Genomic DNA, 10,374 nt, shown 5'->3' with positions numbered 1-10,374 from the left:
TTGATATCCACTAGTTTTATACGCTTGTTTTATACAGATTACGCATAATAAGATCAATGCAGCAGATTTAAAACAACTAAGAATTCATTTATTCATTGATCAAAGATTACACGAGTAAGATATCAAGTACATAATTCAAGTGAAAGCACAAAAATACAATTTTAGCTTGTCATGTGTGTACAATTCTAATTCAATGCACAAAACAAACTAACAAGTTTGAAATTACAACGCAACGACCAAAAAGACATATACCATAACTCCTAAAACACAACCTAACTAGGACACACTAGATGCCCTAAGCTAGACTGACTAGGAGGTGGTTGCCGAAAGCCACCGAAGGTTCTGAATAGAAAGTGAAGCTGCTCGAAATGATTTTGGTTATCTTCTTCTTGTCTACGAAACTCCACTGTGAGCTTATCCTCTATGGATTGCATTCTCGAATCAATTCACTCATTCAGGCATTGTTCCATGGCATCTAGATGAGCCAAACCAAATGAAGGTCCTTGAGGCATATTAGAAGCCTCATCATTTTGTTGCTCTTGGTTTTGCTCACCACCTTCTTCCTCATTTAGTATATTCAAATTTACAGTAGTCATATTGTCCTACTGATACATCCATTCACCTCCATATTTATAATTGCTCATCTTTTGAATGAGATTCTCATGGACCATATGCTCTCTAAGATTCACAACAATTATCTTCATACTAGATGTGTCGATCTCAATGTGATCAATGACACAGGAGATAAGTATCCCATATGCTAGCAGTATTGAGGAAGACGATGCAATGACATACATGACTTTCAAGATCTCATCAGGCTAGCTTATCAAAATACCTTCTTTAACAACAAACGTTAACTTCAAATCATTCACAATTAGTTGCACATGATTAGTATTGCCTTAAACCAGAATGTAAGCGATCAAGTAATGTAGCAGCCTATTCTCCACGGTTAATGAACCAGCTTTAGTAAGCTCACCTTGGACGAAATAATGTAGTCCTCTCAATCATGACTTGTACATTTTTGTGGAGTCGTACACACTCCACTTTTCATCATTACACTCACCAAGAGATCCACCTTCACATGCCAAGCATCCAACAACCATAAACAAAACATCATTTAACAGAATCAATTTCCCTTGCACCATACTTTGATAACCACCATCCTTATATTTAAAATTAGCATAAAATTCCCGAACCAGAGAAGGGTATATGCTACCATTTAGTTCAAGAAACTATACAATCCCTTGTACCTCCAAGTCATGTAGGAATTGAAATCTTTGCTCCATCATCCATGCTATGTCGGCATATAAGATGTATGTTGGTTTTAGGCTGACAAACCTTGCCAACCTTTCTGCTTGAAGAGAAGGAGCATAGAATGGGTTCAAACCCAAGGATGAGTTTTGCCCAGCATTTGAAGAAGACCCTCCAGCATTGAAATTTCTCGTACGTCTCGGATGACGAACAGAACGATTCATTCCAGTGGTATATTTTACTCCCTTGGGTCTCTCATTATTCATTTTGGTTGAGATAGAAATGGATAATAGATTGGATAGGGAAACCAAAATTAGGTTTAGAAAGGGGGTAATCTTAGGTTACTCAATTTAAACCAGATTTATGGGTTAGAGATTAGGAGAAGGAAAGAAATAGAGATTGGGTAGCTCTAATTTGAGTTTGGGGAAGAATTACAAGATTAATTTAGGGAAAGAATACAAAATGCACAAGGTTAGGGTTTGAGGAAACTCAACCCATAACTGTATTTGAATATGTTTTATGACTGCACTTAATCGATTAACATATGTGTTAATTGATTAATGGGAATAGAATTTTAACACAATTAATCAATTATGTTCCAACTTAATCGATCACATTTTTAAAACATTTTTAGCCCATGTAATCGATTATAGGAACAAATAATTGATTAAATCACTCAGAAAAAGCCCATATAATTGATTAGAACACATGCCAATCAATTAAAATAAGTCACTAAGACATATTTTGGTACAATTCGAATTATTTTAGAGGGTTGCTACCACTTTAAGATAAAATATCTATCCTAAACATTTAGTGCACACTTAACTTGGAGCCAAAAATATATGAAAGCATATTCAATCAAGAATGTGATATACAATTAAGAATACATGCATTTATGGAGAATAAGTGCACTTACTTAGGATTATCTAGATGTCTAGCATGCATTCAAACATTTAGGCATAATATCGTACAAAACATGTAATAAGACATTATAGAACAAAACATGCCACGATAGTTGGTTATCTCACATGTTTTACCTCATCTTTATCAAAGTGTTAGAAGATTGCCATATTTGATGTCTTCTTTGGCCTTTCTTCAATTTCTTGATCTTGTCTTTCTTTTCTTGCATAACACTTCAATTCTTTAAATGTGCATCCTCATGTGTACCTACAAAATATTAATCATACCCCTCCTCTCCTCTTTTGGAGATGGATAATCAAACATTAAATTTGCATAGGCTTTTCAACAATAACTTTGGTCAATTGCATTCATATGAAATATGATTTGTTGTGCTTCAACATGATTAGAATATCCTAGATAGTAGTTCTACATTTACTTATGAATCAAACATGGTTAAAGATTCTTATAATTGTTCAATGATAACATGTTTGCATTTAAGAGCATGTAAATGAGAAACATATTGTATTTGGCCTAAAAGTGATTTTTGGGGGATTTTCTTAGAAATACACTTATTTTATCACTTATTCTTGAAATTATGGCCTCACTAGGATTTCATGATAGAATATATTTATAACACCTAAAGTATGTAATACTTGGAGTTTGGAAGGGATACCTTATTTACCTTTGTAGCACAATATTTCCTAACTTTAGGCATTTGAGTTGACAATTTGTTCATAAGTGTCATAATCCCTTTTCCTTTGGTGACAAGTCAATGAAGTTTGATCTTCTCACCTACCATTTGCCTAGAACACTTGTTGTCCATATTCAATTTGAAGTTCATATGTCCTTAGGCACACCTACAAAACAAGTTTACTTGCATGTTTTGGGTACCCAACTAATCTTGTGTCCCTTGATATTAGTAGCTTGGGGATTTTATCTCTTAGAAATCCACATATATTTTCCATTTGGAACAACATGCATTCTAATATTACATGTATTCAAAGTATGACTATTCAATCCACAATAAAAGCAAGTAAGAGATTTAATATACGACATTTTCAAAACATCTACCTGATTCTTATGAAATGTGTTATGTGCATGCATATATCCTCAACCATATTTAATCCTAAAATTTTTACATGTAGAAAGTAAGTTATTTAGTTTGTGACTACTAGATGTGAATTTAGCAAATTTTATCCTTTAAGACATTATATTCTTTTTCCGTGCATGTGTAATTATCACAAATAGATATCACATTTAACTTAGTGGTACAATCACATGAAGAGTTAGCATATTTAGCATCTAAGGTTTCATTTTCAATTTTTAGTATATCAATGAGATTTTGCAATTCACAAATTTTCTTTTCAAGATCTAAAATCAACATTTTTTCTATTTACATACTTTTTAGCTAACTTTTCAAGATCTTCATGCATTTCAACATAAGCATCGTAAAGTATGTCATACGTGGGAAATATATAAGAATTTAAAATAGAAACGAATGAGTGTACCTCACTAGGCTCATCTTGCTCACTTTATAAGAATTCAGATTTTTAGCCATTATAGCTTGTTTGATTATTCATCTTCCAAGATTCTTGTTGATGTAGTGTCCTCTTCAGGTACATCCCAAATGATATATGCCTTCTTAGCTTTGATGTCCCGAGAGTCTTTCTTGTTGTCATGTTCAATCCTCTTGAGAGAGGTAGGACATGTGTACCTCATGTGGCCTACTTTCCCACTCTTATGACAAGTTGCTTTGTCTTTGGGACACTTGCTCATTTTGATTGAACCTTCTTCATCTTCATTGTGAAGCTTCTTGAGTCCTCCATTATTTCTTAAATACTTTCTGAATTTGTTGATGAGGAGGGACATAGCTTCACCACTTTTGTTGGAATCAGACTCATTCTCATCATATTTTTTCTTTTGACTTCTTGAATATGATTTTGTCGCTTTGAAGGAGATTTCTTTGATGCCCTCGTCCATTTTCTCATTGAATGTCAAACTTTTTAATTCTATCTCGTGTTCTTGAAGTTTTCCAAATAATGTTGTGAGCGTCATTTGTTCCAAATCTTTTGATTCCATGATGGTAGTCACCTTGGGTTACTATTTCCTGTCAAGACATCTCAACACTTTATTCATTAGTTCTTGTTTGGCAAATGATTTATCTAATGCAATGATATGGTTAGTAATGTGAGTAAATCACTTTTACAAATTAGAAATAGACTCATGTGGAAACATGCGAAATAACTCATACTCATGCATCAATGTATTCAATCTAGACCGTTTGACCTCACTAGTGCCTTCATGGATTACTTATAAGGTGTCCCACATATCCTTGGCACTATTGCACTGAGAAATGCTAAAGAACTCATCGTATAAGAGTGCGGAGGTTATAATATTTTTTGCTTTCAAATCAAGTTGCACATTTCTCTTTTCCTCGTTGGTCAAGAGGCTTCTTGGTTTCTCTTTGGTTTCTCCTTCCACCATGTGTAGTGGAACGAAAGGTCCATATTTTACGACATCCCAAATATTCATATCAATGACCTCAATAAAGATCCTCATACGTATTTTCCATTAGGCGTACCCCTCGCCACTAAAAATCGGAGGGCGGTTGATGGATGCGCCCTCGCCCCTAAAAATGTTAGAAGAGCCCATGGTAAGCTAGCACGGTCATACTAGCTCTGATACAACTTATTGGGTCCACAAGGCTCTGTAGCTCACCTAGAGAGGGTGAATAGGTGATACGGTACACAATCACTGTTGCTCGATAAACAAACAGATTATACAAATTCACTCACTATTTAATCAATTAATACTAGCTACAATCGACTAACTAGTTCTGCAGATAATCGATTAACTAAATAACCTAACCGATTATTTAGTTCTTGTTCTATGAGAAATAGTTTTCTTTGACTTCCAAGATTACCAAGATTCAACTAAACTTATATGCATTTCTTTTAGATAATTAAGAGCAGTAAATGCACAAAACTGAATATGCAAATAACTAAGAATAATATGCATGTCAAGTTAAGCAAATCAAGTAATACGAAATTTGGTGAGTAATATATTAAACATTATTCATAACCTTAATTTGTCATGATTGATGATTCTTGGTGCCTAATTGACTTTGTTTCACATGACTTAGTGTTTTAGACTTTATTGGACTAATATTCCTAAAATGAGTTAATTTGGGATTACTTAGCCTAATTAAATCTATTATCATTTTCAGATCATATTTGGCACTAAGGACATTTTGAGCATTACAGAAGTGGAGGATATATGTTGAAGTGAAAATTGTATTTTTCATTTTAGGAATTTTTAATTGTGAATCCATTTTTAGTTTTGGGCCATTGTTTAGGGCCCAATTTCGGTTTTACTCTTTTAAGGACAGGGAACCCAAATTTCACACTCACTTTACATTTCCTCATTTTAGAATTTTGCTTTCCCCTCTTTTTGCTTTGCTAGAGTTTCTTCATTGCATTTTCGGTTTTTACTTCTTCTTCATTTCATTTCGATTTTGCTTCCACTTCCATGGAAGGCTAAACTTGTAGTCTAAATTCCTTTGGTAATGTAGCACAAATCTTGAGGTTTTGTATTAATGTATTTTCAGTTTATTTACTATTGATTTCTCTAACCTATTTCTGAATATGGTTTGCTTAATCCCATTGTTAGAAACTGGTTTATAAGTTTATCTTCGCTTAGTTGATTTACTCTCTAGTGCATGAACGCTTAGTTTGTGTGAATTTGTTATGTTTCATGGTTATTCTGATTTCGCTTAGTTAAATGTCTAGGATGTGAAACTGTGCAAATTAGGAAGATAATGGTTGGAATCTGAAATTAATATTTTCAAACCGAGGATAGAGTTGTGAACAAATGAACCAAAAGGATTTAGCCGTTTTATTACATTGCTTAACTATTGTTTCTGAATTTGATTTATGTTCATACCATCCAACAACAAAACCCCCCTTGTGTGTGTGACTATAAGGTGTTTGGATCTTTTCTTGAAAGATAATCCTTGGGAAACGACCTAGGAGTCACTTCCTAGTACTATAGTTATTAATTGTTATATTATTTGCATCGGGTACGGCCTCGGTCAAATTTGGCGCCGTTGTCGGGGATTATCGGTTATTGTTAAAGGTTCAAAGTATAGTTTAGTGTGTGTCTTAGATTAAGCATTTTGTTTGGGTTTCAAAAACTACTCGTCTGTTCACTGTATGTTGTCTTATTTAGCCATTTTTCTGTTGGTTGATTCTGATGTATTTTGGTTAATATAGTTGTGGTTGGAATTTTTGCATGAAACTTTGTTTCCACATTTCTTTCATCATATATTGAATACTAGATGTATCATAGTCAGTCACCTTGCTGCTGGTTGTGAGATACAAACAAGTAGTAACTAGTTTTGTTGTTGATTTTCTATTTTGGGTATAACTTTTGAATTGTTAATCAGAATTGGACATATTATATATGCATTTGGGGTAGAAAATCCAAGGATTTATTCTCTACACAGTACGTCTATAGAACCCACCTTGACCATCCAAAAAGAGTCTTTTTACTATTTCTTTCCTGTTTTACAAGTTTTATTTTCCAATTGTTTTGATTTTGTTGAATTTAGTTAAATTAGTTAGACTTTGACTTTTGCCTTCAAACGTTTTGTGAATGTTTCCTATGGTATTAGGATTTTATCGATGCAAAGTTTATGTTTCTCACTGAAATTTAACATGTATTTCACTTCCTTCCCTACATGGTTGTTACTGTTGCATTTTGTGCATGACTAGGGGAATCCTCACTCTTTGCATCCAATAAATCCTAAAATTTATAGAACATTTCATAGGTTGGTTAGAAAAGTTAGGAATTTAAATTTAGATAGTGAGTCTTTTCATCATAATGTTAATCTATGTGATAGTTATACTGACTTTGTTGTTTTCGTGCAATTTGTTGCATACTCTAATTCTGAGCATTCTGGAAATATGGTTGAACCACTTCCAATCCCATGTGAGAGGACATTAAGGGAGTTGGTTGCACCTGTTTTCATATATGAAAGCTTGTGTATCCAGTATCCCAATGAGGATGTGCCATATGTGCTCAAAACTGGACTAATCTATTTGTTGTCTAAGTTTCATGGACTTGCAGGTGAATATCCTCATAAGCATCTTAAGGAGTTCCAAATTGTATGTTCCATCTTGAAACCTCGTGATGTTCAAGAGGATCACATTTGTTTGAAGGCATTCCCACATGCATTTGAGGATCCTACAAAAGATTGGTTGTATTACTTGGCTCCATTACTAGTTGGTATGACTTGAAGAGAATCTTCCTGGAAAAATTCTTTCCTGCCTCTAGAACCACTGCAATTAGAAAAGATATTTATGGAATTAGACAACTGCATGAAAAAGGTTTATACGAATATTGGGAGAGATTCAAGAGGTTATGTGCAAGTTGTCCCCATTACCAGATCTCTGAACAACTCCTCCTCCAATATTTCTATGAGGGTTTGATCAACATGGAGAAGAATATCAAGGATGCTGCTAATGGTGGTACACTTGGAGATATGACTCCTTTAGAGGCTAGAGGTTTGATTGAGAAAATGTCTTCCAACTCTCAACAGTTCAATGCAAGGAGTAGTGATGCTATAGTGGTCAGATGTGTCCATGATGTTGGGAAAGATTCAGTGAGGCAAGAAAAACTTGAGAAAAAAGTTGACTCTCTTCCCACCTTGGTCACTGAACTTGCCATGAATCAGCAGAAACCTCCACTTGCAGGACGAGTTTGTGGCATTTGTACCGCAACTGACCATTATGTTGATGTTTGCCCTTCTCTTTTGGAGCCCAAAACTAGTGATCATCCCGAGGCCTATGCTGCAAATATTTAAAACAACAGACCTCAACAATAGCAACAGAATTATGATCATTCATCAAACAGATACAATCCTGGTTAGAGGCCGAATCTTAGATGGTCTCATCCTTCACAACCTCATCCAGGACCACCATTTCATAACAATAATGCTGCACAAAATAGATCGTATATGTCACCTCCAATCCAACAACAGAGGCAACAGCAAGTGAATAGTAATCCTGCTCCTACACCTAGTGAACCTGAAAGTGCAAAGAGTCAAGACCTGCACATTAAGGTTAACCGAAGTTTTGATGAAGAAAACGCACATACAAGAAAGCTTGAAGATCATACAACAAACAACAAGTTGAAGACTCATAGGTTGTATCTATAGACATAGAGATTTATTATATTTACTTGTATTAGAAGTCTTAAGATGATTGCCTTAGATTGAGTCTAGGTTAGGTAAACCTAGGTAGAAAGTCTCACAAGAACTAAAAATGAATAAGACTAAAATTGGGACATAACATCTAGACATCTTATGATAAGTAGGATCATGCATACACATACATAGTCTCATGCATTAAAGGTAACATATTTTGAAAAGCTATGTATAGAATGTGCATATCATATAGGTAGTTTACCATGAATCAAGAAAAAACAATTTTAACACAGTATAATCGATTAAGTAGTTTGTGTAATCGATTATCTAGATTTCAGTTACTAACTGATCTTATGTTGTTAGCACGTTAATCGATTAAGACATCATATAATCGATTAAGACGTAACAGAAAACTGATTTTTAACTGTCCGTTAATCGATTAAGTGCAAAGATAAAATATGATCTGAAAATGGTAATAGAATTAATCAAGTCAAAAAATACCAAATCATAGTAAATTAAGGTTATGAATATTGTGTAGTATATTGCTCATTACCATGATAATAGAGTCATGAACCAATCACGTATAAGAAGTCACTTGCATCACGAAAAAGAAAATTCTCTAAAATTAGGACACATGAAGGTAGATGGCAACCTGATTCATTAAATTGTTGTCTACATGCTGATTTCAAGACAACATAATAATTCTCAACCTAGTTTTGACGATCTCAAGTATATGTATGCTATCAAGAATTACTATCATATAAATTGGCTTAATGTAATTCTTGAGTGTGTGTTTCATAGACACTCGAAAGATAATGCAAATCTCCCCTGCTATATCTTTATTTTAAGTATCTTATTATTATGGAATTAGTGTTGTTGGGCAAATTAGTATTTCAATATCTCACAAGACCGAGAAACTAAAGTATTTAACTCTTAACAAGATGAACATATAGAGGAGGATGAATGGAAGATGGTATTGAAAGTCGGATAAAAAATAATAGGAAATTCATTTGTCTACACTTATGATTCAGAATTGGAATGTATGAGTGTCATGGATGAAATTTTGCTAGAGGGGAAACTCAATATTGACATGCTAATGGATAAGATGCAAGAATGGAAATTTTTAAGGAGCATGTAGACATGTTTAATACAAGAATGGATGATATTTCACCCTCCCGTAGTAGTTGTGAACTCTTAATTTTCTCGATTCCAAATTAAAAAGAGAGAGAAATAATTAAACTCGAAAAAGAGAGATAACTATGTTGACTATTAAATTTTGATGTGTGAGAGTATTAATTTTTAAGAACAAAATAAAACAATATAAGTAGTTTGTTTTTTTTAAGTTAAATATATGTTATTTATTAGTAGTGTCTAGTTTAAAAACCAATAATTTATTATTTTTATTTAAAATCAAATGAAGATAGAAATGGATTACAATATAAATCTAGAAAATTATTTGGTTTTGAAAATGTATTAGAAAATTAATGACTTATTGAAATAAAATGAAATGTGATTTGGTAACCAGTAATGAGCTTAACCTATAAATAGGGTTGCAACACTATAAACCAGTGCTATAAAACTCGGCTCGAACTGGACGGACTGACCGGTTCAACCATGAACCAGACATCTAATCGATCTGAGCCTTCCATCTAACCGGTTTTGTATCAATCGGTTTGACTCGGACAGTTTAAGCCTAAAACTATTGACTTGGGTGGTCGGACTGGTAGAACCGACTAAGTCAATCATAAAAATATTTTTTAAAAACAACCAAATCAATGTTTTTCAGTGAAAAATAAGTACTTTTAACTTATTTTTAGTTATGTTTATCATTTGTTAGTTTACATTATAACAAAATCTTCGTTGTTTAATTAAATTTTAAACTTATTGTATGTTTTGTTGTAGTTAAAACACAGTTCATATGTTGTTTGATGATGTTATCTGTAAAGCCCCGAAAAATACTTCTAAAAAACATTGCGGAAAAATGGGTAAATTTTTTTTTTGAATAAAGAGATTGTATA

The sequence above is a fragment of the Lupinus angustifolius genome, unplaced genomic scaffold, assembly GCF_001865875.1.
Source record: "Lupinus angustifolius cultivar Tanjil unplaced genomic scaffold, LupAngTanjil_v1.0 Scaffold_2_268, whole genome shotgun sequence".
NCBI lineage: Eukaryota > Viridiplantae > Streptophyta > Magnoliopsida > Fabales > Fabaceae > Lupinus > Lupinus angustifolius.
The sequence above is the reverse complement of the archived record's forward strand: the minus strand, read 5'-3'. Positions refer to the sequence as shown.